Source organism: Euphorbia lathyris, chromosome 7 (assembly GCF_963576675.1).
Source record: "Euphorbia lathyris chromosome 7, ddEupLath1.1, whole genome shotgun sequence".
In the NCBI taxonomy this organism is placed as follows: Eukaryota; Viridiplantae; Streptophyta; class Magnoliopsida; order Malpighiales; family Euphorbiaceae; genus Euphorbia; species Euphorbia lathyris.
In genome coordinates, this window is record NC_088916.1 from 43,504,968 (window position 1) to 43,510,050 (window position 5,083).

Sequence of the window (5,083 nt, forward strand, 5' to 3'; positions counted from 1 at the left end):
GTTAGAGATTACTCAGCAGACTTATCCTGGTTCGGCCTCACCGCCTACGTCCAGTCCCTAGAATCCCTCCGAGCTTTTTCAATCCACTATTGAGCTCTTTAAAGGTAGAGCACAAAACCGTTTACAATAGCAACTGAGTATGCAAGAGTACCGTCCTCTATTCGTCTGCTCAATCCTATCTACCATTGAACACTATAACCGAGTATTCAGATTTTCTCTACCACTGAGTACTCAGCTTCACTCTTCTAACCTTTACAATTGATACAAGATTGTTCTCACAAAACGAAGAACACTTTAGATGAATAAAATTCACTCTAGACTTTTACACAATTATTGGAATTTGGTGTAAGAACTTGCTTTTTCTATTCAGACAGCTTCTCTTTTGGATTTTTGACTTAGTGAAGATTTTGCTTGTCTGTATCTCTCTTGTATATTCGGCAATGATCCAAGTGATGAACTTGTCCATTTATAGTGAATTCTGAAGTTTTAATGATTTGAAAATCCGACATATCCGTTGAGAGTAAACGGTATTCTTTCGTCATTGATTGGCCAGCTTCCAGAATTGTAGGCCAATCCTTTCGTCTGTTTTTAGCAAGAGCCAGATTGCCAGTTTCATCTTCTTGCGCCAGGTTCGTCTTCTAGCGCCAGATTTGTCTTCTTGCCAAATGTCAGATGGTCCATACGTCTCGAAAAGGTCCTTGAAACGGATTTCTGAGGCTTCTGAAATGTGTCAGACTTTGTCTCGCAAGTTGACGAATAATTGGACACTGACTTGATTATCACTCAGCTTGACTTAGCAGCGACTTGAATATTGCTCAGCTTGACTCCACAGCTTCGCCTTCAAGCTTTCCTGAAGAAGACGTTTCTTTCGTAAAGCTGAGTTGCATTTTACTCAGCTCTGCTGTGTGATTTGCTTATACTGACTTTGTTCTGTCTTTCTTTTATAGACTCTCGGTTCCTGTTCTTGTTAGTTAACTTACTCAACATTGAACAAACACATTAGTACAATTAAATCAAAGCACTTAAATTTAATTATTTTAATCATGGGATTAACTTAAATAATTTTGTCAAATCAAAATCATGTGGAAAGGTGTTTCAACAAGTTCATCTTGAATGAGACTGTTGCTTCCTTCATGGATAAGATCTACATCTAGGCATGGTAATGTAGGGTAAACCCTCAAGCTTCTTCCATTTCTATTCAGGATTTTCTCTATCTAAAAAAGTATGAGGTTCTTCAATTGCTCATCGTTCATCAGTAGATCTATAAAAAGAAATATGAAATATTAGTAAATATTCTACTTTTACACTGCTTAGTTGTACGATTATATTATGTATATATGTTTGGAAATTATGTATCACCTTGATTATTAAGGAGATTTTGTTGACAATGTAGAATGTCATCAGAAAGACGTTGCCATGTCTGATTCCAAACTATTTCAGGGCTTGTGATGCAGTTAGAAAACAACAAAGAAGCAAACAATAAACAAGAAGATGACATGTTCCCCCAAAAAGATGCTACTGCTATTGCTAGGGGCGAGCAGAAGTCGTGCACGAGGACGTTGCACGAATTGAGTGGGGGAGTATGTCACGACCTGAATTCGTGACGCGCAGATGATGCGGGTGCTTGCTGGTTGATCTTGAAATGCAGGATGCGGGATTAGCGATAAGGTTGAGTACGTGCCATTTAGATTGCATCCTCTCCTGAGTTACCGACGGAAGGGTGTACATCTAGGCACTAAACTGGTTCGGGAGCTGATTTTATTTCTTGAGATTGACTTGAACTTGGTTCGACTTAGGTTTGGTTTGGCTCGGCTTGGTTGTTCTTTGTTGCTGAGTTTGGGTGCCTGGGACAGCAAAAGTTGAGCCAGGAGGCTTCTGCTGAGTTCCGGCATTTTTCCCCCGTTTTCTGCTGACTTCCAGCAGCTTGCTTAGAAGTTGAGCCAGGAGGCTTCTGCTGAGTTCCAGCAGCTGGCTGCTTAGCCTTATCTTTCTCCCCCGTTTTCTGCTCAGTTCCAGCAGCTTGCTTAGCTTGATCTTTCTCCCTCGTTTTGCCAGCATCATTAGAGTGAAGGGGAGGAGCATAGAACCGCCCTTGTTGAATAGCATAAGTCAGTATGGATGAATAGTGTTGCATGTGACCCGTACTTTCTCTAAGACCCTTAAAGACCTGTACGCCATCGGCCATACTTGAAGCGGGGATTTTAATATTTGTGCTGAGCATGCTAAGTAGGTACTCAAGTGACTTCCCAATCCACGTAATGGAGTCCGTCATTCGTGCATAGGATTGATGATACATCCTGAGTGTTAGGCATGAAATTGACTACATTTGAACGTGTTAATTAGAATGAATTAAGGGTGTTTATAGTGTTTTATTGCAAGAAAGAATGTCTTATAGGTGCTTTTATGCAGATAAGGAAAGACTTAGCCGAATAGACTGGAAGCAGCCTGTTCGCACATACCAAGAGGAGATTATGCCATTCTTTGATCCAGCGGTCAAACGCCGGAACTTCTGATGATGGACAGCGACTAGACGGGACGCAGGTACGACAGTAGTTGCAAGCAGAGAGGCGGATAAGTGCAGGCGGAAAGCAACATGATGAAAAGAAAGCTCGGCCCTTGAGTGTTCAAGGGTCAAAATGATCTTCACCACTTTTAGCAATTTTTAGATTTCTGAACTTTTGACTTTGTTTTGTAATTTATTTTAAGCGGATACTTTTCTAGTACCGTTTTGGACCCTGTCCTTTCCTTGAAATAGAGGTAGTAAGGAAGGAAAGGGATCACACTTTTTAGAAAACACAAATATAGACCTTACGGAGGAAGGAGAGCTCCATAGATGGAGTTTCAGAGCTTTAAACTAGCAGATTGCTCACTCGCCAGTATGAGTGAGTAATCCTTTTGAATGGGCTCGGCCAGTCGGGGCCGGTAATGTAAGTTTCCCAAGTCTAGTAATGAATGAATGATGTTAATGCAGGAAGTGTTTGTTGAGGCTTTATATTCCAATGCTTATGCATGTATGCTTGTGTTAGATGAATGATAGGACACTGCTTTCATCTTCACCGAACGCTCTATCAAACATCCAACCCCGAAGCAGAAATGTTAGGTGGTTTTATCAAGGGTTTTCTCATTTGAAATGCTGCTTAAATCTTAATGCAAGAAAGGACAAACCTGTAGGACGCTATTGGTTTTAGTAAGTTTTAGAATCTTAAGAACACACGAGAGTTGACTTAAGTGAGTGTTAAAGCAGAAACCTTGGCTTCAGTTGCATCATTCATGGCTTATTAGGTTGTTTGGAGGCTTGCAGTAACCTGTTCCGCTATGCTTAGCCTGTTCCCTTTATTATCATTATCAAGTAATCAGTTTCACACGCAAAGCAACTTGTTTAGTCACTAGTTTTCATAACTACCAACATCTGTCAATATAAAAGAATCACACACTACGAACACCCTATTCTGCAAAGTATTTCTTGTAAACTTTGGTCCTCAATCCATGTGGATACGATACTTGACTTATCACTTTATTACTTGTATCTAGTGCAATTGCTAGAGTCTATTCAGCAGACAACAAGTTTTTGGCACCATTGCCGGGGATTGAAAGCAACAAATTTTATACGAAATTTTCTATGAAATAAGGTGTTTTTAATCTGTTTGCTAAATAGTGCAGCCAGAAGGAGTCTTTATCTGTTTATGCGTATAGCTGGACCTCATGTTTTTCCTATCGATCTCGAGTTAGAGAGAACGTGTAGACGAACCCGAGCGGGAGCTCGACGTGCAAGACAAAGAGAGCGACAAAGAGAAAGAAGGATGGCTGGAAGGGTACCGCCCGAACAACCAGTCCAACCAAATCAGGAAGAAGAGGGAGAGAATAACAATCCTCCTGTCATGAGAATCAGGGACTATTCGAGGCCAACCACGGAAGGACATTCATCGTGCACTGTGTTGCCCAACGAAGGAAACAACATGTTTGAGGTGAAAGCATCTATGATACAAATGTTGCAGGTAGTAGTACAGTTCAATGGATACCAGTCAGAGGATCCAAATGGGCATATCCTGGAGTTCATCACACTATGCAACACTTTCAGATCAAACCGAGATATTTCTGACGATGTGATCAGGCTAAAGCTGTTCCCTTTTTCTCTAAAAGATAAAGCAAAGAACTGGTTGAAAAACTTGCAACCAGGAACGATCACCACTTGGGAAGAAATGGCCAGCGCATTTCTGATGAAATATTTTCCACCGAGATAGGCCATTAAACTAAAAAATGAGGTGTCCCATTTCGTGCAAGAAGAGGATGAATCCTTAGCCGAGGCATGGGAAAGGTACAAGGAACTACTAAGAAGGGTACCCAATCATGGCATCCCCATGTGGATGCATATGCAGAACTTTTACAATGGAGTCACCAACATTTATAAGATCCAGATCGAATCCATTGCCAATGAAAACCCCGAAGATCTTGAACCACAAGCTTTGTATGACCTTATCGAGAGAGTAGTGAGCATGAGTTATAACTGGCACTCTGCCAGGAGTGAAGGAAAAAGAGCGGGAAATAATGATGTTGTGTCAAAATTGACAAGCCAGGTGGAACAGCTTGCCAGACAGCTCGGCAAGATAAATGTGTCCTCGATCCACAACGAACCACCGTTCAATGATATATGTGATTTTTGTGGAGGGCTTCATTTTAACATCAACTGTCCAGGAGTCAAGCAAGGAAAAGGTGCACAGGCAGAATGTGATTATGCAGGGTATAATCAAAGGAATCCACCGAATCCATATTCTAACACATATAACCCAGCCACAAGAAATCATCCGAACTTCGGATGGACAGGCCAACCCAACCAGCAAGAACAACCGAAGTATCCGGAATAACCAAGATATCAACAACAGTAAGGAGGACATTACCAAAGGCAACCTCCGCAGCATTATAAACAACCTGTTCCACCAAAAAAGATGTAGAGCCAGACATGAAGATAATGATGATGCAGTTCATGAAGCAGACACAAGCGTCAATTAAAAATCTAGAAACACAAGTCCACCAATTAGCTGCATCTACGTCAAAAGGAAAGGGAATAATGCCAAGCAACACGGAG

The 5,083-nt window shown here is 41.3% G+C and overlaps 1 non-coding gene across 1 annotated transcript; it reads right to left on the minus strand.

Moving 5' to 3' along the window:
• Positions 1–4,247: 4,247 nt before the first annotated feature.
• On the minus strand, positions 4,248–4,354 carry LOC136201752 (small nucleolar RNA R71). Its single transcript, XR_010674095.1, has one exon. It is a non-coding gene; the product is annotated as a small nucleolar RNA R71 (small nucleolar RNA).
• Between the last annotated feature and the right edge of the window lie 729 nt (positions 4,355–5,083).